At 41.7% G+C, this 23,613-nt stretch overlaps 1 pseudogene; it reads left to right on the top strand.

The window, feature by feature from the left end:
• Nucleotides 1-1,944: 1,944 nt before the first annotated feature.
• The window catches only part of LOC138423734 (eukaryotic translation initiation factor 4E-like), a 40,503-nt pseudogene continuing 18,834 nt past the window's right edge, over nt 1,945-23,613 (top strand).

Below are 23,613 nucleotides of genomic sequence, written 5' to 3'. Positions count from 1 at the left end.
TGGATGGAAAACTGGTCCTTTCCTTATTTTCATGCTGTTTCTCTTTTTCTTCATCTCAAAATGTCACAGAGGACAGATCCATCCACCAGTGAGCATGCTCTAGGGAAGAACTTCCTTCTTACAAAGGGGCTGAAGAATATTCGGACTGAAACCTCACAGTACCCGCACACACAGTGACACACACATAAACACATACACTCAGGCAATGCAAAGTGGCTCTGCTCTGCTAACGACACACAGATTCTTACATGGAGCTGGAAGGAGGGAAATTCTAGCCTCATAGCTCTTCATCCTACTCAAGGATTCCATGAGTCCACAGTCTTAGAGAGGAGTGGCTGCTCCACTGTTGGGTGGGAGACAAAAACTACAGCAGTGATGGCAGGTTACAAGTGTTGAAAGCCTGGTAATAGGCCTGGGTGGGAATTTTGGTTGCGTGAGACAAGTTTCTTTCCCTGTCTGAGCCGTTCTTTCTGTTTCCCAGCTCTATACAGTGAACAGTGAGATCATTCATACTAAAGTGCATGCTGCCCGGTGAGAGCCAAGTTTAGAAAAGCAGTTGCTATATTGTCAGCTACTGTTTGTCTTCAAATATGCTCAAATGCATAAATATGTGTGTGCAGAAAACCAAAGTAAACAGTGGTTATTACTGGGTGGGGAGATTACGGGTGAATTTTTTTCACATAAATTGTTCCCTATGAATTTTTTCAAGAGATATTACATTGGTATTCAGAAAGAAAAATAATTTAAAACATAATTAATTAAGGTTAAAAATCATACTGTTTTCTGCAGTGGGCGAAGCCAACAGAAGAGTCAATTTTGTGGCCTGACTCCCCCACCTCAGGAAGGAGAAATATCATGAAGGCACTTTGACCAGCAGATCTCAGAGAGGCCGAATTACTTGCCTTAGCTGTGGAACAGTGGCTAACATCCTATAGGAGACCGGGCTAACGTTTTCGGGCCCCAAGTCATCAGGTGAACCCACACTTTTCCCCCAGCTCATTTATAAGTTTCAGCACCCAATTACTTCTCTTTTAAGAAAAAACAAATGCAATTTATTCAAAGAATGGCACCACTTAGCCAGCACAGAGGAGGTCCACCTGCTTCTGCCATTGGAATGGTCTGTCCCCAGAGGAGCTCTCTGGTCATTGTGTGACCTCAGCCGTGCCCTCGGAGGCTGCCTAGGAGAAGAGCTGGGTGTTCACACGGGGCTGCCAAGCTGTGCTGGGAACTCCCAAATCCCGAGATAGTGAGGACCGTGAGGTTTCATGCCTCGAAATTTGGACAAGCTTGCCTTGAAGACCACCTCTGTGCTGAACCTATGCAACTTTGCAAAATGCCTTCTGTAGCTCGGATTGGAAGCCGCAGACTCACTCCAGGTGAGGTTGCCCTCAGGTCTCCGGTTGTCCCCACCTTCCTCCTTGTTGTTGCTGTTCAGAAGCAGCTCAGTTGTGTCCGACTCTGTGCCCCATGGACTGTAGCACACCAGGCTCCTCTGTCCTCCAATTTCTTGCCTGGAGAATCTTCCTCCCTAGGCAATTCATAATCATGTCACCCCACCTTTCCTTCTTTTTTTTCTTTTAAAAATTTGAGGTCATTTTTCTCTCTTCCAATTGCCTTTATTTTTTTTTAATTTAACAAAACTTACTTCTAGTAAAAAGTGACATAGTAAAAAAAAAAAGAAAAAATCATAAAGCAAAAGTTAATGGTTCACAACCACTTACATGCCCTCACCATTTCATCTGGAAGTTGAAGGTATTCTCAAAGTTGTCATGTCTTCCCTAGGAGTCAGAGAGTATAACCACCTAGGCCGACACATTTTTATTTCATTCATTAACATTTTGTTCCTTTATGATGATGATCCTCTGTTAACTTCTGGTTGTTCAGAGAGGGAATCATCATACAGCAGCATCCCCTCACAGGCCACGGTCTAGCTGCTCACACCCCATGTTTCAGATTGGTGCCACTCAGGACACCTGGAGTGACATTGATTCTGAAGTGGAAGAGAAGCTCTGCACCAAGCTGCAGAGGGCACTGGTTGGCTGGAGGTGGGAGTGGGGGGAAGAGTGGGCACACCCTTTTGCTCCACAACTGTTCATAGATGCAGGTTTTGAGTCTGTGGAGACCGCAAGACCATTCACCTGGTGTCTTCATTCATATTTATGAAATCTGCTTAGAAATAGTTTTCTCTGAAACTTCAGCAATGTAAGTTTGAAGGGTTTTCTTAAAGTCATACCACCTTGGGGAGCGAAAGAAGGAAATTAAGAGAACTAAACTGTTTCCAGACTGTGCTTATCTCAAACTTTCTTAACCTTTAGAGTCTCATGTCCCCTCCCTTGTCCCTTGCCCTGTGCTGGAGGCCTTACCCTACTACTTCGTCAGTTAAATAGGCAGGGAAGATGGCTGATGTTGTGAGCCTGAAATCCACCTCTCAGTCACTGCTGGATGAGGCTGGGGCTCAAAGCCACCTTCCTGCAGTGTTGGCACTCTCCAGAGTCATCAGTTCCTTGGGGGCAGCTCTTCATGTCATCAGCCATGAGTCTGAGGCCACAGAGATGACCCAGTGATCCAGAGTGCCAGACAGGTCATGCAGAGCTGGCACAAGGCCACAGACAACACCGAGTAACACCAGATGGGCAAAGCAAATACTGCTTCTGGTTGAAGCCAAGTTTCGCATGCATGCCCCAGGGTTTATGGTCATTTTACCCCAGAGTTGAATTCAGCTGTTCTCCACTCCACCCTCAGTCTCTGAGCCACACTGTACCTGAAACCAAAGACATATACACCCACTTGTACCCACCCCATGCTATCCCTCAACTTTGGGTTCCCTTTCCTGTAGCCCCAAGCTCCACTTCCTTCTGCCGGAGCTGCTGCTCTGGGCTTTTCTCTCCAGTCTCCCATCCCTGTTCTCTATAGAGCGAGGCCTTCCTTCTTCTTGTCTGTCCCCTTCTCAGACATCGGAGGAGCCAGTGATGAAGAGTGTCAGGAAGGAGGATGGCCAGGTTGGAAGGAGCAGATGATGGGTAGGAGAAGTTAGGATGAAAGAAGGAAGGATGCAGGGCATGTCCTGGGACGCAGCAAATGACGCTCCCCAGGCCTGTTCAGAGGTATCCATGTGCCCTGAACCATGGTTTTATGCTTCCTTGATGAAGTTCCTGACAGTTGACTCACAAAAACATTTGTTGGATTCAATTCTAAGCAAAGTAAAAGTGGGAGAAGCCTTTTTTGCAATATAATCATAGTGAAGCAGATGACAAATGGTGAGTATAGGGAAATGCTGAATCACACATTTGCCCCATGAGCTCAAATGTAAACCCATGGAAGCTACCCAAGTTTTCATGGATAGGTAAATGAGTAAAGAAGATGTGTACATATATACAATGGAATACTACTTGGCCATAAAAAAGAATGCAATGCTGACATTTGTAGCAACATGAATGGACCCAGAGATTATCATACAAGTGAAATAAGTCAGAAAGAGAAAGACAAATATATCACTTAGTGGGATCTAAAAAAATAACGCAAACAAGTTTATTTACAAAACAGAAACAGACTCACAGACATAGAAAACAAACATGGCTACCAAGGGGGAAAGTGAGGAGGGGAAGGACAAATTATGAGTTTAAAAATAACAGACACATTAAGAGATACACTGAAGTGAAGTGAAGTGAAAGTCGTTCAATTGTGTCCTACTCCTTGCGACCCCATGGACTGTACGACCCCTAGAGAATTCTCCAGGCCAGAATGCTGGAGTGGGTAGGCTTTCCCCTCTCCAGGGGATCTTCCCAACCCAGGGATTGAACCCAGGTCTCCAGCATTGCAGGCAGATTCTTTACCAGCTGAGCCACAGGGAGGCCCAATATATACATGTGAAGTGAAGTGAAAGTTGCTCAGTGAGAGATACACGACTATATTTATAATAGATAAACAACAAGATCTTACTGTATAACACAGGGAATAATATTTTGTAACAATAATGAAAAATAATATACATTTATATATATATATATATATACACACACACACACATAACTGAATCGCTTTGCTGTACACCTGAAAGTAACACAATAGAATAAATCACCTATTTGTTGCTGTTGTTCAGTCAAGTTGTGTCCGACTCTCTGTGATCCCATGGACTGTAGCACGCCAGTCTCCTCTGTCCACTATCTACCAGACTTTGTTCAAATTAATGTCCATTGAGTCAGTGATAATATCTAAATATCTCATCCTCTGTTGTCCCTTTCTCCTCTTCCTTCAATCTTTCCCAGAATCAGGGTCCTTTCCAATCAGTCAGCTCTTCAAATCAGATGGACAAAGTATTGGAGCTCCAGCTTCAGTATCAGTTAGTCCAATAAATATTCAGGGTTGATTTCCTTTAGGATGGAATGGTTGGAACTCCTTGCAGTCCAAGGGACTCTCAAGAGTCTTCTCCAGCACCACAGTTTGAAAGCATCAGTTCTTTGGCACTCAGCTTTCTTTATGGGCCAACCCTCACCAAGTGTACAAGACTACTAGAAAAACAAAGTGATGTCTCTGCTTCTTAATATGCTGTCTAGATAATGACAACCTACTCCAGAATTCTTGCCTGGAGAATTCTATGGACAGAGGAGCCTGGGAGGCTACGGTCCACAGGGTCGCAAAGAGTTGGACACGATTGAGCACGCATGTGCCGATGAGGCAGCAACAATTGTGGGGGCTCACCAGGGACTGTCCGAGGAACTTCCAAGGAACAAGGGTCTTTTAATCATCTATAGTTAAATTTTAAAAAGAAGTTTTAAAAAGTAAACACAGACTCCAAATGATTTTTGCTGTGCCCTTCACAGCTAGACCCTCAGCGAGCCCCTGCTCAGCACCTTCAGTCCTATAGACCATGTTGTCCCCTTCTCAGGTCTAGACATTGTCCCTTTTTACACTTTGCTTACTGTGAGTTACCAGCCCCTTGTTTTCCAGTACGTATCCCTGTGACTACTTGCCCAAGATTGTTCACATAGAACTTGTGTCAGAATCCTGTAAGACTATTTCCCTGGAAGCAGCTTCAAGAAGAATCCAGGTGTGAAAGGAAACATTTCCACTTAGCAGCACCTTCCAATGAGACATCATCCACCACAGCTGCTCTCAGCTGTGAACTGTGAACTCCCGACAGCACAAAGTATTTGCTCTAATGCTGTGCTAAGAGTCCTAACCAAACTCGTGCTTGGCTTGCAACTGCACTAGGTTGGTCCTTGAAAGTGACCTCAGCCACCGTGTTGAGTCTTTACTCAAGAAAACACAATGCTGCCAAACCCTAAAACGCTCATTATCTCAACCCACATTGCCAAACCATTTTCAATAATTCTTCACTTAACCCTTTCTGCAATTTCCCATTTACTCAGAGTCCCGAGTCTCCTTTTTGGTTCACCTGCCAGCAGCAGGTGAACAGGAAGCTTGTGGGCCCCAGTAGCTGGTGAGGGTCTGCTGCCAACATGCAGGCGAGGATGGAGAGAACTTGGCTTCAGAGTGGGCAGGAGCCCTAGGAGCTGGGCAACTGGCTGTGGCCGAGACTCTCTGGAAAGAAGAGAAGACAGACTGGCAAGCCCGCTGTCTATGCCACTGAGCCCACACCCAGGCACAGAACAGCTTAGCCTTGCTGCCAGCCTGGGCCTGGTCAGGGCAATCTGATCATGGTCTTGGCAGATTTACCACCTCAGAAAATCACTCTTTCCTCTTTAACTTTTAAAAAATGTTTTATTTTTTCCCACAGCTTTTTTAGAATATATTTATTTTTAAATTGTGGCAAAATACATATATCATAAAGTTTACCATTGGAATCATTTTAAAGTGTATGCTGTAATGAGTTTCAGTACATTCACACTGTTGTATACCCACCCCCTCCAGCCATCTCTCAAAAGTTTTCATCTTCCCTGATTGAAATTCATCCCCATTGGACACAAATTCCATTCTTTGCTCTCCCAGCCCTTGGCAACCACTAGCTGACTTCTCCTTCTGTGAATGACTATTCTAGTGACCTCACATGAGTGCAATCAAATGCATACAAATGTTTGATCCTTAAATAAAGGAAGTAGGGGAGTGCTTATGTTTAGGGCCAAAGAATCTAAATGAGCAGAGTGCTGGGTAGACATCGCAGTCCCTTTCTCAGTACTGTATTTCATGTTCCTAAGATACATGCTTGCTCATATGCATCTGTAAGTTTGACTGTCTCAGACTGAGAAGCCTACAAGGCTTGTCACTGTGATCGCTACACTCCCAAGTCCTAGTAAAGAGCCTGGCACACAGCAGGGGACACGGAATCATGCATTTCCTAAGCTCTTGAACCCAGACATACTTTCCCCAGACGCATCCAGCTTCCACCAAGCTCTCCACACCCTTCTTGTCCATAGATGGGCTTTCTGCACAGAACAGAAAAACACTTTGTCTTCTCTTGCTACATTGCCTCGTGAGAGTTGCTGTGGACTACTAGATGAGGCATTTCTCATCCCTGCTGCCTGGTCCCACCTCTGCCCTAAACCCACAGGGAAGCATAAATAACTCTCTTTCTAAGCTGGAATGTTTCCAGATTGCCACAGACAGGTTAGTGAAAGGCAGGAGTGCCTGCTAAGGAAATGAACTTCGTGTGAGAGAATGAGCTTCAGAGCATGCAGGGAGCCCATCTAAACAGTGACGGGGAGGGTTGTGTCTGCTCATCCCACGTGGCTGATGGGCACTAGGCTGCACTTTGGGGATGACTTTCAAATCATCAGCCATTAATTTCAACCTAAAGAGGTTCAGGAAAATGCCTGGAATAGTCAGCTCAAGTCACAACTCACTTCCACTGGAGATGGACCTTACAGCCAACATGTCCAAGTCCTCACGTTTCTGCAAGGAAGGGTCAGGTGCTGCTTGAGCAGGCCCCTGATTGTGAAACTCGAGTTCAGAGAAGGTGGTCAGAGAGTCCAGGGCTAGACTGCGGGTTCTCCACTTGACACAAGGGAAAAAGCAAGTTTGGAGGAGGGTGGTTGTTAAACCATGTGGCAAGGCCAAGGTGTCAAATCTCAGAAGAGTACAGCACCTAAATGTCCATCGACAGATAAATGGATAAAGTTGGGCTTCCTTCATATGTCAGTCTGTAAAGAATCTGCCTGCAATGCAGGAGACCCAAGTTCAATTCCTGGGTTGGGAAGACCTCTTGGAGAAGGAAATGACAACCCACCACAGTATTCTTGACTGAAAAATCCCATGGACAGAGGAGCCTGGCAGGCTACAGTCCATGGGGTCGCAAGAGTCAGACATGGCTTAACTACTAAGCCACCACCATAAAAAAGAATGAGATAATGCCATTTGCAGAAACATGGATGGACCTGGAATGATTATACTAAGTGAAGTAAGTCAGAAAAAGACATATATCATATGATATCACTTATATGTGAAATCTAAAAAAATACAAATGAGCTTATATACAAAACAGAAACAGATTCACAGACATAGAAAACAAAGCTATGGTTCCCAAAGGAGACAGGTGGGTGGGAGGGTTAAATTAGGAATTTGGGAATAATATATATATATATTAGTTGCTGTTGTTGTTCAGTTGCTCAGTAGTGTGCCACTCTTTGTGACTACATGAAGTGCAGCATGCCAGGATTCCCTGTCCTTCACCACCTCCCTGAGGTTGCTCAAACTCATGTCCATTGAATCCGTGATGCCATCAAACCATCTCATCCTCTGTCACCCCCTTCTTTTCTGGCCCTCAATCTTTCTCAGCATCAGGGTCTTTTCTAATGAGTCAGCTCAAAACAACAGGTGGCCAAAGTATTGGAGCTTCAGCTTCAGCACCAGTTCTTCAAATGAATACTCAGGGTTGATTTCCCTTAGGATTAACTGGTAAGATCTCCTTGCAGTCCAAGGGACTCTCAGAGCCTTCTCCAACACCACAGTTCAAAAGCATCAATTCTGCAGCACTCAGCCTTCTTTAGGGTCCGACTCTCACATCCTTACATGACTACTGGAAAAAACTAGCTTTGACTATATGGAACTTTGTCAGCAGAGTTACGTCTCTGCTTTTTAATATGCTGTCTAGGTTGGTCATAGCTTTTCTTCCAAGAAGCAAGTGTCTTTTAAATCATGGCTGCAGTTATCATCCACACTGATTTTGGAGAGCAAGAAAATTAAGTCTGACACTGTATCCACATTTTCCCCATCTATTTGCCATGAAGTGATAGGACTGGATGTTATGATCTTCACTTTTGAATGTTGAGTTTTAAGCCAGCCTTTTCACTCTTCTCTTTCACTTTCATCAAGAGGCTCTTTAGTTCTTCTTCACTTTCTGTCATAAGAGTGGTGTTGTCATCTGCATATCTGAGGTTATTGATATTTCTTCCTGCAATCTTGATTCCAGCTTGTGCTTCATCCAGCCCAGCATTTTGCATGATGTACTCTGCATATAAGTTAAAAAAGCAGGGTGACAACATACACCTTTGACATACTCCTTTCTCAATTTTGAACCAGTCCCTTTTTCCATGTCCAGATCTAACTGTTGCTTCTTAACCTGCATACCGATTTCTCAAGAGGCAGGTAAGGTGGTCTGGTATCCCCATCTCTTGAAGAATTTTCCAGTCTGTTGTGATCCACACAGTCTGTTGGCCACCTGATGCAAAGAACTGACTCATTTGAAAAGACCCTGATGCTGGGAAAGATTGAAGGCAGGAGGAGAAGGGGATGACAGAGGATGAGATGGTTGGATGGCATCACTGGCTCAATGGACATGAGCCTGAGTAAACTCTTGGAGTTGGTGATGGACAAAGAGGCCTGGTGTGCTGTAGTCCATGGGGTCACAAAGAGTTGAACACGACTGAGTGACTGAACTGTAGAGCTCATGATGAAAGTGAAAGTGAAAGTGAAGCTCGCTCAGCTGTGTCCAGCTCTTTGTGATCCCTATGGACTGAATTCTCCAGGCCAGAATACTGGCATGGGTAGCCTTTCCCTTCTCCAGGAGATCTATAAAAGATAAAGAGATCTCTCTGGCTTGTGTCTATCATGGCACAACAGGTCCACCCACATTTAATACAGGCTCTGCTTCACTTTTTTCAGCTCTTCTTAGCTGAGAAGCTTCCAAATTGGAAAAGGACTATGTCAAGGCTGCATATTGTCACCCTGCTTATTTAACTTATACACAGAGTACATCATGCAAAATGCCAGGCTGGTTGAAGCACAAGCTGAAATCAAGATTGCTGGGAGAAATATTAATAACCTCAGATATGCAGGTCACACCACCCTTATGGCAGAACGTGAAGAGGAACTAAACAGCTTCTCGATGAAAGTTAAAGAGGAGAGTAAAAAAGTTGGCTTAAAACCAAACATTCAAAAAACGAAGATTATAGCATCCAGTCTCATCACATCATGGCAAATAGATGGGGAAATAGTAACAGACTTTATTTTCTTGGGCTCCAAAATCACTGCAGATGGTGACTGCAGACATGAATTTAAAAGATGCTTGCCCCTTGGAAGAAAAGCTATGACTAACCTATACAGCATATTAAGAACTGAGACATTACTTTACCAACAAAGGTCCATCTAGTCAAAGCTATGGTTTTTCCGGTCATGTATGGATGTGAGAATTGGACTATAAAAAAGCTGAGTGCTGAAGAACTGATGCTTTTGAACTATTGTTTTGGAGAAGACTCTTGAGAGTCCCTTGGACTGCAAGGAGATCCAATGAGTCCATCCTAAAGGAAATCAGTTCTGGATATTCATTGGAAGGATTGATGCTGAAGCTGAAACTCCAATACTTTGGCCACCTAATGCAAAAAGCTGACTCCTTGGAAAAGACCCTGATGCTGGGAAAGAATAAAGGTGGGAGAAGAAGAGGAGGACAGGGATGGCTGGATGGCCTCACCAATTCGATGGACATGAGTTTGAGCAAATTCCAGAAGTTGGTGACAGACAGGGAAGCCTGGCTTGCTACAGTTTGTGGAATCACAAAGAGTTGGGCATGACTGAGTGACTGAACTGAACTGGTTTACTTTGGCTACGTCCAGTGAAGTTCAAGGCCTCACGAGGCTAACAAAGTCTTTCAGGTGTTTTACAAGTTCCAAAAAGTGATGAAATGATGAAAGGGTATTTATTTTAGGATTTCCTGACATTCACACACAAAAAATATTTTGAATGTAGACTTCACTACTTCTAAAACTAGCAACATAACATTTCCTTTAAAATGTCAACAAACTTTCAAAAAATGCTGCAGTCCTGGCCTGTCTGATCTACAGTAAGCTCCAAAGTGAGTTGAGAAGACATACATCAAATTTATCTATCTATTGGCTTGTCAAGGACTTACTGGCCAAAGCAAAATTACAGAGATGCCATCCCTGCAGAAGTTTTGTGTAGAGAAACACTTCTTCATGGACTTTGTGGAAGAGACCCTGATTCAAGGATTTAAGTGCAGGTAGTGTTTTGGGGAGTTGACTGCTAGGGGGTGGGGAAGTCAAAAGGGAGGAAAGACAGTCTCCAGGGTAGAGGATGGGAGAGTGGGGAGTGGGGTATAATCAAACAAATAATCACAGGGACAGCTGGAGCTTATCTCAGTAGGGAACTCTACCCACAGTGGAAAAGACACCTCAAAGTTATTCCAACCAAGGGGTGAAGAAGCATTGTAAATTATTACCATAAATTTTAATGTTCATCTTTATTCTATGCAAGGCTTTAAATGCAAATATCAGCATTTAACTCATACAGAATCATCAAAATTATGCAATTCGTATTTGGTAGTTGACAATACATTTATATCTCTTACCAGAATGGTGGCCACATGAAACTAACTCATCTGGCTTTATTTCATCCATTCCTTCCATCCTCCACTGACTACCTTCGGCTCACTGGTGAATAAAGATGGCCCCAAGGGAGTGGTGGGTTGGCATATCATTCCATTTCCTTCTGTCTCTTCACTGTCAGCATAATCGATTGGCTAATATGGGGAAGTAGAAAGAGTAAGAAAGGATGTGATAATGTTGGTTCCCTAGTTGCTCCTTAATCTGCTCTCTGCAGAAGAAGCAAGTTGTGATGTGATCAGAAAATGTGACCTCCTGGACTGTTGGCACCTCTTTACTCAGTCAGGGACGTGACACACTTACCTTGTACTTACTCTCTCCTGGTATCCTGGACCCCTAAATTCTGGGCTTGTGGGCAATTGGGAAAGCTCTGTGGAAACTGGGAAAGCAAGCAACAACGGTCTGGATCACATATGCCATGGGAATTTCCTCTGCGCAGGCCTCACCAATTTCGCTTACAAAAGACCAAGGATAGAGCTACTCTAATCTCATGACAAGGACAGAAAAGCATTCAACCCAGAGCAGGGTCCTTCTGAAGGTGAGAAGCTTGGAAGGCTGGTCCTGGCTAGGATATTACCCATCACAGCCCTCCTGTGGTACACCCATGCCATGCCAGAGGGATGATGAGACAAAGCCTTGGGCAGAGATGCAGATGTCTGCCACCTTCACTTAATGTGTAAAGGTAGGTGCTGGAGTAGGTGGAGGATGCTGGGCAGTCTCCAAAGACATCTCTGAGCTTTGAACAGAAGAGCATTGTACTTCAGGGTTTGTTTGCTGAGTGTGCTGGACTCACCATTTCCCGCAATGTAGATGAGTCAGGAGATTTGTCACCAGGGATATTTCTTATGTGTCAGCCCCATCAAAATGAAGATCACACGTTTCCCCCACCAATTTACCCATTCCTATAGTTTTAAAAATCAAGGTATGGTTTATTTCCAATATAATATTAGTTTCAGGTATATACTATAGTGATTCAAAATTTTTAAAGATCATACTTCACTTACAGTTATTATAAAATACTGGTTATATTTGCTGTGCTATACATCACCTCCTTATAGCTTGTTTTTTTACTTTTAAAAATTATCTGTATTTAATATTGAGGTATAGTTGATATACAGTATTATATAAGTTTCAGGTATATAGCATAATTATTTATGATTTTTTCTTTTTTAAATTATTTATTTTTAATTGAAGGATACTTGCTTTTCAGAATTTTGTTGTTTTCTGTCAACAAAACAGAAAAGTGTTTTAGAGGTTACACTCCATTTATAGTTCTTATAAAATATTGGCTATATTCCTTGTACTGTACAATAAATCCTTATAACTTACTTTTTTAAATTGGAAGATAGGTGCTTTACAATGTTGTGCCAGTTTCTGCTGGCACAACAACGCAAATCAGCCGTAAGTATATATATATATGTATATATCTATATATATCTCCCCTCCCTCTTGAGTCTGCCTCCCACCCACTCCCGTCTCACCCCTCTAGGTCATCACAGAGTGTCAGGCTGGGCTCACTGTGTTATATAGCAGCTTACCATTAGCTATCTGTTTCACATATGGTGGTGTATATGTCAGTGCTACTTTCTCAATTTGTCCCACCCTTTCGTTCTCCTGTTGTGTCCATAAGGCCACCCTCCTCTACGTCTGTGCCTCTATTTCTACCACGCATATAGTTTAATCAGTACCATTTTTCTAGATTCCATAATATGCATTAATGTATGATATTTGTTTTTCTCTTTTTGACTCATTTCACTCTGTATAACAGGTTCTAGGTTCATCTACCTCATTTCAACTAACTCAAATTCATTCCATTTTATGGCTGAGTCATACTCCATTGTATATATGTACCACAACTTCTTTATGCTCTCATTTGCTGATGGACACGTAGGATGCTTCCAAATTCTAGCTATTGTAAATAGTGCTGCAGTGAACACTGGGGTACTGTGTCTTTTTGAATAGTGGTTTTCTCAGGGTACATGCCCAGTAGTGGGATCGCTGGGTCATATAGTAACTTTGTTCCTAGCTTTTAAAGAAACCTCTGTATAGTTTTCCATGGTGGTTGTATCATTGTTCATTCCCACCAACAGTGCAGGAGGGTTCCCTTTTCTCTATATCCTCTGCAGCAATTATTGTAGATTTTTTAATGATGGCCATTCTGACTGGTGTGAGATGATACCTCATTGTAGGTTTTTTTTAATACAAATTTATTTATTTTAATTGGAGGTTAATTACTTTACAATATTGTATTGGTTTTGCCATATATCAACATGAATCCACCGCAGGTATACATGTGTTCCCAATCCTGAACCCCCCTTCCTCCTCCCTCCCCATACCATCCCTCTGGGTCATCCCAGTGCACCAGCCCCAAGCATCCAGTACCATGCATTGAATCTGGACTGGCCATTCGTTTCTTATATGATATTTTACATGTTTCAATGCCATTCTCCCAAATCATCCCACCCTCTCCCTCTCCCACAGAGTCCAAAAGACAGAAAGAAAAACACTAATACAGTATACTCATTGTAGTTTTGATTTGCATTTCTATAATAATGAACAATGCTGAGCATCTTTTCATATGTTTGTTGGTCAGCTGTATGTCTTCTCTGGAGAAATGTCTGTTTAGGTCTTCCACCCATTTTTTGATTGGGTTGTTTGTTTTCCTTATATTGAGCTGCATGAGCTGTTTGTATATTTTGGAGATTAATCCTTTGTAAGTTGCTTCATTTGTAATTATTTTCTCACGTTCTGAGGGCTATCTATTCATTTTGCTTATAGCGTCCTTTGCTATGCAAAAGATTTTAAGTTTAATTAAAATCTGTTTCTATCTCAGTTTAAATAAAACTATTTGTTTATTTTTGCTTTTATTTCCATTACTCTAGGACGTGGGTCATAGAGGATATTGCTATGATTTACATTGAAAGAATGTTCTGCCTATGTTTTCCTCTAATAATTTTATAGTTTCTGTTCTTATACTTAGGTCTTTAATCCATTTTGAGTTTATTTTTGTGTGTGGTGTTGCGAAGTTCTCTAATTTCATTCTTTTCCATGTAACCACCTAGTTTTCCAAACATCACTTTTTGAAGAGGTTGTCTTTTCTCCGTTGTATGTTATTGCCTCCTTTGTCAAAGGTAAGGTGCCCATAGATACTTGGGTTTATTTATAGGCTTTCTATCTCGTTCCATTGATCTATATTTCTGTTCTTGTGCCAGTACTATATTGTCTTGATGACAGTGACTTTGTAGTATAATCTGAAGTCAGGAAAATCGATTCCTCCTGCTCCACATTTCTTTCTCAGGATTGCTTTGGTGATTCAGGGTCTTTTGCTGCCATACAAATTACAAAATATTTTGTTCTAGTTCTGTGAAAAATATCATTGGTGGTTTGATAGGGATTGCATTGATTTGTAGAGTGCTTTGGGTAGTATAGTCATTTTCATAATATTAATTCTTCCAGTTCAAGAACATGGTATATCTTTCACCTGTTTATGTCATCTTTGATTTCTTTCATCAGTGTCTTATACTTTTATGCATACAGACCTTTTGTCTCTTTAGGTAGGTTTATTCATACGTATTTTATTATTTTTGCTGCAATGGTGAATGAGATTATTTCTTTAATTTTATTATCTGATTTTTTGTTGTTAGTCTATGGGAATGTAAGGAATTTCTGTGTATTAATTTTGTATCTTGCAACCTTTCTAAATTAACTGATTTGCTCTAGTAATTTTCTGGTGGCATCTTTAGGGTTTGCTATGTAGAGTATCATGTCATCTGCAAACAGTGAAAGTTTTATTTCCTCTTTTCCAATCTAGGTTTCTTGTATTTCTTTGTCTTCTCTGCTTGCCATGGCTAGAACTTCCAAACCTATATTGAATAACAGTGGCAAGAGTGGGCACCCTCGTCTTGTTCCTGATCTTAGAGGACAGACATGCTTTCAGTTTTCCGCTATCTAGAATAATGTTTTCTATGGATTTGTCATGTATGGTTTTTATTATGTTGAGGTGAGCTCCTTCTATGCCTACTTTCTGGAGACTTTTTAAAAAATAACAAATATGTATTAAACTTTGTCAAAAGCTTTTTCGGCATGTATTGAGATTATCATATGATTTTTATTTTTCAATTCATTAATATGGTATATTATTAAATCACAAGAATTGATTTGTGTATATTGAAGAATCCTTGAATTCCTGGAATAAACCCCAATTAATTATGTTGATTGTCCAGTTTAATGTGTTGTTGAATTCTGTTTGCCAGAATTTTGTTGAGGATTTTTCCATCTACATTCATCAGTGATATTGGTCTGTAATTTTCTTGTGGCATCTTTGTCTGGTTTGGTATCATGATGGTGGCTTTATAGAATAAGTTTGGGAGTGCTCCTCCCTTTACAATTTTTTGTAAGAATTTGAGCAGGATAGGTGTTAGCTCTTCTGTAAACATTTGATAGAATTCACCTGTGAAGCCATCTGGTCTTGGGTTTTTGTTTGTTGAGAGATTTTTGATGACAGTCTTGAGTTCAGTGCTTGTGGTTGATCTGTATATATTTTCTATTTCTTCCTGGTTCAGTCTTGAAGGTTGTACTTCTATAAGAATGTGTCCATTTCTTCCAGGTTGTCATTTTTATTCTCATATAGTTGCTCATAATAGTCTTTTATGATCCTTTTATTTCTGCGTGGTCTGCTGTAACTTCTTTTTCTTTTCTAATATTATTGATTTTAGTCTTTTCCCTTTTTTGTTGAGTTTGACTAATGCGTTGTCAATTTTATTTATCTTCTCTAAGAAACAGCTCCTAGTATTAATGATCTTTACTAGCGTTTTCTTCACTCCCTTTTCATTTATTTCTGCTCTGATTTTTAATGATTTCTTTCCTTCTACTAACTTTGAGGTTTTTTGTCCTTCTTTATCTAGTTTCTTTATGTGTAAAGTTAGGTTGCTTTATGTTTTTTTTTCTTTCTTGAGGTATAATTGTATTGTTACAAACTTCCCTCTTAGAACTGCTTTTGCTGCATCACATAGGCTTTGAGATTAATGATCAATTGGAAAGAAATAGAGGAAAACAATAGAATGGGAAAGACTAGAGATCTCTTCAAGAAAATTAGAGATACTAAGGGAACATTTCATGCAAAACTGGGCAAAATAAAGGACAGAAATGGCACAGACCTAACAGAAGCACAATATATTAAGAAGAGATGGCAAGAATACACAGAATAACTATACAGAAAAGATCCTCATGACCCATATACTCATGATGGTGTGATCACTCACCTACAGCCATAAATCCGGGAATGCAAAGTCAAGTGGGCCTTAGGAAGCATCACTATGAACAAAGCTAATGGAGGTGATGGAATTCCAGTTGAGCTATTTCAAATCCTAAAAGATGATGCTGTGAAAGTGCTGCACTCAATATGCCAGCAAATTTGGAAGTGGCCAAAGGACTGGAAAAGGTCAGTTTTCATTCCAATCCCAAAGAAAGGCAATGCCAAAAATGTTCACACTACTGAAAAATTGCCCTGGTCTCACATGCTAGTAAAGTAATGCACAAAATTCTCCAAGCCAGGCTTTAACAGTACGTGAACTAAGAACTTCCAGATGTTCAAGCTGGAATTACAAATTACAGAGGAACCAGAGATCCAATTGCTGACATCCACTGGATCATCAAAAAAGCAAGAGAGTTCCAGAAAAAACATCTACTTCTGCATTATTGTCTATGCCAAAGACTTTGACTGTGTGGATCACAACAGACTGTGGAAAATCTGAAAGAGATGGGCATACCATACCACCTGACCTGCCTCTTGAGAAACCTGTATGTAGATCAAGAAGCAACAGTTAGAACTGGACATGGAGCAATGGACTGGTTCCAAGTTAGGAAAGGAGTACGTCAAGGCTGTATATTGTCACCCTGCTTATTTAACTTATATGCAGAGTACATCATGCGAAATGCCAGGCTGGATGAAGCACAAGCTGGAATCAAGATTGCCAGGAGAAATAACAATAACCTCAGATATGGAGATCATACCATCCTTATGACAGAAATTGAACAAGAACTAAAGAGTCTCTTGATGAAAGTGAAAGAGGAGAGTGAAAATGTTGGCTTAAAATTCAACATTCAAAAAACTAAGATTATGGCATCTGGTCCCCTCATTTCATGGCAAATAGATGGGGAAACAATGAAAACAGTGACAGACTTTTTTTTGGGGGGGGGTGAAGGAGCTCCAAAATCACTGCAGATGGTGATTGGAGCCAAGAAATTAAAAGACACTTGCTCCTTGGAAGAAAAGCTATGACCAATGGAGATAGCATATTAAAAAGCAGAAACATTACTTTGCCAGCAAAGGTCCGTCTAGTCAAAGCTCTGGTTTTTCCAGCAGTTATGTAAGTATTTGAGAGTTGGACTATAATGAAAGCTGAGCACCAAAGAATTGATGCTTTTGAACTATGATGCTTTTGAACTATGATGCTGGAGAAGACTCTTGAGAGTTCCTTGGACTGCAAGATCAAACCAGTCACTCCTAAAGGAAATCAGTCCTGAATATTCATTGGAAGGACTGAAGTTGAAGCTGAAACTCCAATACTTTGGCTACCTGATATAAAGAACTGACTCCTTGGAAAAGACACTGATCTTGGAAAAGATTGAAGGCAAGAGGACAGGGGGACAACAGAGGATGAGATGGTTGTATGGCATCAGTGACTCGATGGACATGAGTTTGAGTGAACTCCAGGAGCTGGTGGTGGACAGGGAGGCCTGATGTGCTGCAGTCCAAGGTGTCACAAAGAGTCAGACACGACTGAGTGACTGAACTGAACTGATAGGTTTTGGGTCATCACGTTTTGTTGTCATTTGTTTTTAGGTATGTTTTTAATTTCCCCTTTGCCTCTGCCTGAAATTGCGTCTGCCTGAAATGCAGGAGACCTGGCTTTGATTCCTGGGTCAGGAAGATCCCCTGGAGAAGGAAATGGCAATCCACTCCAGCACTCTTGCCTGGAGAATCCCATGGACGGAGGAGCCTAATAGCTACAGTCTATGGGGTCGCAAAGAGTTGGACATGACTAATCAACTTCACTATTTCCCCTTTGGTTTCTTCAGTAACCTGTTGGTGATTTAGGAGCATATTGCTAATCTCCATGTGTTTGTGTTTTTCATAGATTTTTTTCCCTGTAATTGATATCTAATCTCATAGCATTGTGGTCAGAAAAGATGTTGGATATGATTTGAATTTTCTTTAATTTCCTGGGATTTGAATTGTGTCCCAAGAGGTGATCTGTCTGAGGGATCGTTCCATGTTTCCTTGAGAAAGAAGTGTATTCTGCTGCTTTTGAATGGAATGTCCTGTAGATATCAATTAAATTTATTTGGTCTAATGTGTCATTAGGGCTTGCACTTCCTTGTTAATTTTCTGTCTGGATGATCTGTCCATCAGTGTAAGTGGGGTGTTAAAGTTCCCCACTATTATTATGTTACTGTCAAATCCCCTTTTTGCAGCTGTTGGTGTTTGCCTTATGTATCGAGGTGCTTCTATGTTCAGTTCAGTTCAGTCGCTCAGTCATGTCTGACTCTTTGCGATCCCATGAATCGCAGCACGCCAAGCCTCCCTGTCCATCACCAACTCCCAGAGTTCACTCAGACTCATGTCCATTGAGTCGCTGATGCCATCCAGCCATCTCATCCTCTGTCGTCCCCTTCTCCTCCTGCCTGCAATCTCTCCCAACATGAGAGTCTTTTCCAATGAGTCAGCTCTTCGCATGAGGTGGCTAAAGTATTGGAATTTCAGCTTCAGCATCAGTCCTTCCAATAAACACCCCAGACTGGTCTCCTTTAGGATGGACTGGTTGGATCTCCTTGCAGTCCAAGGGAGTCTCTGGAGCCAATTATACAGAGTGAAGTAAGCCAGAAAGAAAAACACCAATACAGTCATCCTGCTTATTTAACTTATATATGGTTCTATGTTGGGTGTATGTATATTTATAATTGATCCTATTATCATTTACATTATTGTTTGGGGTTTGTTTTTTCAGTCTTTTCCTTTTCTTCTGTGTCCTTTTCTTTTCCGTCTTTTATGTTCCTTAACATTTGTTATAAGTCTGGTTTGGTGATGCTGAATTCTCTTTCACTTGTCTGTAAGGCTTTTGACTTCTCCATTGAATCTGAATTAAATCCTTGCTTGATAAATAATCTTGCTTGTAGGATTTTTCCTTTCATCTGTTTAAGTATATCCTGCCACTCAGTTCTATCCTGCACCTTTTCTTCTAATAGGCCAGCTGCTAACCTTATGGGGATTCCCTTACGTGTTATGTGTTGCTCTTCCCTCGCTGCTTTCAATATTTTTATATGTGTATAATTTTTGTTAGTTTGATTATTAAGTGTCTTGGAATTTTTCTTCTTGGGTTATCCTGTGTGGGACTTCCTGGACTTGTGTGGCTATTTACTTTCCCATGTTAGGGAAGTTTTCAAGTATAATCACCTCAAGTATTTTCTTACACCCTTTCTTTTTGTCTTCTTCTTCTGGAACCCCTATAACTTGAATGTTGGTGTGCTTAATGTTGTCTCAATGGTCTCTGAGACTGTCTTCACTTCTTTTCATTCTTTTCTATTTATTCTACTCTGCTTCAGTTATTTTCACTATTCTATCTTCTATCTTACTTATCCACTCTTCTGCTTCAGTTATTCTGCTATTTGTTCCAGCTACTGTATTTTTTATTTTAGTTGTTGTGCTGTTCATCAGTGATCATTTGTTATTTAGTCTCATACATCTCAGAGGATGAGATGGTTGGATGACATCACCAACTCAATAGACATGAGTTTGAGTAAACTCCAGGAGTTGGTGATGGACAGGGAGGCCTGGCGTGCTGCAGTCCATGGGGTCACAAAGAGTCAGACTCAACAGAGTGACTGAACTGACTGACCAACTGAGTCCTTGTAAGTCCTAGTTAAACATTATTTGTATCTTCTTAATCTGTGCCTCCATTTTATTTATTTGTGCCTCCATTCTATTTCTGAGATTTTGGTTCATTTTTACTATAATTACTGTGAATTCTTTTTCAGGTAGACTGCCCATTTCCTCTTCATTTGTTTGGTCTCATGGATTTTTACCTTTCTCCTTCACCTGCTGCATATTTCTTTATCTTCTAGTTTTGTTTAACTTACTGTTTGGGGGTCTCCTTTCTGCAGGCTGCAAGGTAATAGTTCCTCTTGCTTGTGGTGTTTGCCCCCAGTGAGCCTTGTGTAAGCTTCCTGGTGGGGAGAAGTTGTACTTGTGTTCCGGTGGATGGACCTGGATCTTGTCTCTTTGTTGGGCAGTGCTGCATCCAGTGGTGAGCTTTGGGTTGGGCTGTCTATGAGCTTAGTATAGCTTTAGGCAGACTTTTTGCTAATGGGCAGGGTTGCATTCCTATTTTGCTAGTCATTTGGTACGAGGCATCCAGCACTAGAGCTTGCTGGCTGTTGAGCTCTAGGTCTTAGTATTGAGATACAGGCTTCTGGGAGAGCTCTTACCAATTAATATTCTGTGGAGTTGGGAGTTCTCTGGTGCTTCAACATTCTGGACTCGGGTCTTCCACCTTGGAGGCTCATACCTAACCCCTGGCTAGAGCACCAAGAGCTTGCAAGCCACACAGCACAAAGGAAAAGGAGGAATAATAATAATAAAAAAAAAACAACAAGCAAATAAACAAACAAACAAAAAAAAGTGGAGAGAGAAAACCCCAAGACTAATGGTAAGAGAAAAACTAAATAGCCAAAAACACACAAAGAAATACACTCAGAAAAAGTAAGAAGAGAAAAAAAAAAGAAAGAAAGAAAAAAGAGGAAACAAAAAAGAAGAGAGTAATCAAATTAATAAGACAACCCATAAAGGGAAACAAAACTAAAAATTAAACTAGCAAAAACGAAAAATGAAGAGGATGACCCAGAGAGATGTTATGGGGAGGAAGGTGGGAGGGGGGTTCATGTTTGGGAACTGACCTGGCCCGAAAAAAAAAAAAAAATGAAGAGGAAGTCAAACACAGAAAACAAACCAAAAAAAGGCAGAGAAAACATAAAGCAAGCAAAAATACAATGAAAAGGAAAAAAATCTAAAAACAAAAGCGAGATGGAAACAAAAGGAAAAGTTACCAAACATCAAAGAAGCACAGTAAAAATAGGAAAATATAAAATATAGTTAAAATAAGATTCAAACAAAAGAAAAAATTAAAAAAATAAAATTAAAAAATAATAATAATAAAAGAAAAAAGAAAAACATGGAAAAAGGCAATATAACAAAAAAGTACAGTAGAAATAGTAAAATTAAAATATATTTTAAAATTACAGCATAAGAAATAAAATGGAAATAAAATAAAGATTAAAAGGATAATAAAAAGAACATCAGTAGAATGGAAACATACACAGAGAGAGAGTAGTAGGAAGAAGAATATTTTCCTGTAGCCTCAGCTGTCAGTGCCCTTACCCCCACAGTGAGCCTTAACCTACCCAGGAAGTCCTTCAGTATTTCTTGGAAGGTCTCTGGACCTGCTGTGCACAACGTGGGGCCAGCTCAGGCTCTGATCTGGCCTTATGCGCATGTGCTTGACTCCAAAATCTGCAATTGCCCCCAAAGTGCATAGCCTCAAATGTGAGAACACACATTGTCTAGGGTTGGGAAGATCCCCTGGAGGAGGAGGCATGGCAACCCACTCCAGTATTCTTGCTTGGAGAATCCCATGGACAGAGGAGCCTGGCGGGCTGCATTCCATGGGGTCACAAAGAGCTGGACACGACAGACTGAGCGACCAAGCACACAGCTGCTGGACGTAGAGGTTACCAAGCCAATTGCGGGAATTTAACCTGTTGCTCCTGCAGCTGCACGTGAGACTCTTCCTCGTCCTTGGCCACACTTCCAGAACTCAGTTTCAGTTTGGGGCCTGCCTCTCTTTGTGTGCTGTCCTCTGATGGCTGTTCCCCACCCAGACGAGAGGGTTGAAAGCCCGGGGCTCAGTGGCTCATTCAGGCCAGGCAGAGGGAGTGATACGGCAGTCCCAGTCGGAATGTATGGGGAGTGCCTGTGGTGGCAGAGACTGCCAGGGAGTTGCTACAGCTTAAGGTGGGCCTTGTGTTCTCCTGGGGGAGTCGTACCTGGACCGAGGGATGCTCAGCAGTGCCAGGCTGCAGGCTTCTGGGAAGCTGTGGGTGGTGACCTGCACTTGCTCACAGGTTTGTGGCAGCCGAGGCAGGTGTCCTGCCCACTTCTGAACTTGGAGATAGCAGCCAAGATTTGCACCGCCTCTGGAGCCTATGTAGATGGTGCCCTTTTGTCTGTGAGAGCATGGAGTTAGAGGTTCCTGGGCTGGTGCCTCCCTTTCCATGCACCCCAAGACAATGATCTCTTGCTTGTCCAACAAGCCCAGCCTTTTCCCTGGACTCCCTCAGGTGTGTTATGTTAGCACCCCCAGGCTGTCTTCACAGCAGTCAATCCCCATCATCTCCCTGGGTTCTGACCTCCAAGGTCTATGCCTTAGCACCCAGCCCCCACCACCCTGGCAGGCATGCAGACAAATGTCTCATACTGAGGGGTGTTGGTTGGCACCAACATCTATGCAGAATTTTCTCTGCTTTGCTCTCCACATGCCTGTTGCTTCACTTTCCTCTGAGGCTCTGAAACTTCCCCCTGTCCCCACCAGTGAGGGGATTTCCTTGTGTGCAAAAATTTTTCCTCATTCACAGCTCCCTCCTAGAGGCACAGGTCCTGTCTGGATTCCTTTGTCTCTCTCTCATTTTATTATTATTATTTTTTAATTTCTTTACCCTACCCAGTTGTGTGGAGATTATCTTACCATTTTGGCAGTCTGCCAGCATTCAGGAGGTGTTCTGTAGGAGCTGTTCCACATGCAGAAGTATTTTTGGTGTATTTGCAGGAAGGAAGGGGATCTCTGTGTCTTCTCTGCCATCCTGATGGCCTCACTTTCGTTTATCTTATATATTGTAGTTTACATCTGTACGTTTCTATTTTGCAGCCTATTGTGACATGTGAAGTTGCTTGTGAGGTGCCTGCAGCACTCACAGAAGAGAGACAGAGATTCGGGCAGAAGAGAGACAGGGACAGCCTCTGTATGGGAGAAACACAGAAGCAGAGGAGCAGATGGAGGTCAGAGGGACAGAATCTGCTGGTTTCCCAGAATCTATCCAGCTTAATTGGAAAGCAAAGCCTACCCAGGAATGAACAGAGGTGACTGGAAAATGTTCTCTCTGTTCTGATTACAAGGGCTGGAAAGGCATTGGTGAATTGGGCTGACTGCAAAGAGAGTGTATATGTCGATAGCTTCTGGGTAAGCAATTTGACCACATGTATTTAGAACTTTGATAATGTTTATACCCTCTGCCCAGGAATTACTCTCTTAGGAATTTATTCTAATACACATTTATTGAAATACATTTAACTTGGGAAAATTATACACAGTTCAATAAGGAAAAATCTTCCAAGTTTCCAAATGAGGAGGTGCTTTGCAGCTTAAAGATTATTTTGCTTTGGAATAATAATTACAAACCTGGTAAAGAGTTAGACAGATACATATTCCCATTTGTCCATCAGAATCCTGGTCTGTACCTGTGACCTGGGAGAATTACTATGGGGATGCCTTTCACTGTCACTCCACTGTAGTGTAGCAACTCCACAGAGATGGCCATGAAACTTTACCTGCTTTTTTAACTGGAACTCTCTGGGAAACTGGCTCTGATTATATATAGCATCTGCCAATTTCTGTGGTGTAAATACTTCCACTGTGGCCTATATCAAGCTACAACAGGAGGTCCCTAAAGATGGGTTTGGGCTGGGATGAGCACAGTCACTCTCCTGAGCCAT

Source organism: Ovis canadensis, chromosome 18 (genome assembly GCF_042477335.2).
Source record: "Ovis canadensis isolate MfBH-ARS-UI-01 breed Bighorn chromosome 18, ARS-UI_OviCan_v2, whole genome shotgun sequence".
Classification (NCBI taxonomy): Eukaryota; Metazoa; Chordata; class Mammalia; order Artiodactyla; family Bovidae; genus Ovis; species Ovis canadensis.
The sequence above is the reverse complement of the archived record's forward strand: the minus strand, read 5'-3'. Positions and strand labels throughout refer to the sequence as shown.